The 477-nt window shown below is 33.3% G+C and overlaps 1 protein-coding gene across 1 annotated transcript in view; it reads left to right on the top strand.

Annotated features, from left to right (window-relative positions):
* The window catches only part of LOC107593177 (heparan sulfate 2-O-sulfotransferase 1-like), a 64,984-nt gene that overhangs the window by 63,056 nt on the left and 1,451 nt on the right, over window positions 1–477 (top strand). The gene's annotated exons all lie outside the window — the stretch shown is intronic.

The raw sequence follows: 477 nt of genomic DNA, 5'->3' as shown, positions 1-477 counted from the left end.
AACACCTCAGATGAACTCAGACCACCCTAAAACGAGCCAATGTCCCTTTGTGGTTCAGCTGAGTCCCTTTTTAAATCCAAAACAAGTTTTTGTTCATTTAAAGTGTATTATATGTGAAACCACTTTAAATGTCATTGACATTTTGCAGTTTATTTGCCACAATTGAAATGGATGCTTAGGGGGATTGCAATCAAAAGTACAGTAAAACTGTAATATTTTGAAATATTATTACAATTTAAAATAACTGTTGTCTATTTTAATATATTTAAAAGTAATTGAATCCTATGATTTCAAAGCTAAATTTTCAGCAGCCATTACTCTAGTCTTCAGCGTCACATGCTCCTTCAGAAATCATTCTAATATGCTGATACAGTGGGGAAAAAAAGTATTTAGTCAGCCACCAATTGTGCAAGTTCTCCCACTTAAAAAGATGAGAGAGGCCTGTAATTTTCATCATAGGTATACCTCAACTATGAG

Source organism: Sinocyclocheilus grahami, unplaced genomic scaffold (assembly GCF_001515645.1).
Source record: "Sinocyclocheilus grahami isolate Dianchi unplaced genomic scaffold, SAMN03320097.WGS_v1.1 scaffold166.1, whole genome shotgun sequence".
Taxonomy (NCBI): Eukaryota; Metazoa; Chordata; class Actinopteri; order Cypriniformes; family Cyprinidae; genus Sinocyclocheilus; species Sinocyclocheilus grahami.
Note: the sequence above shows the minus strand (reverse complement) of the source record. Positions and strands in the feature narration are given on the sequence as shown.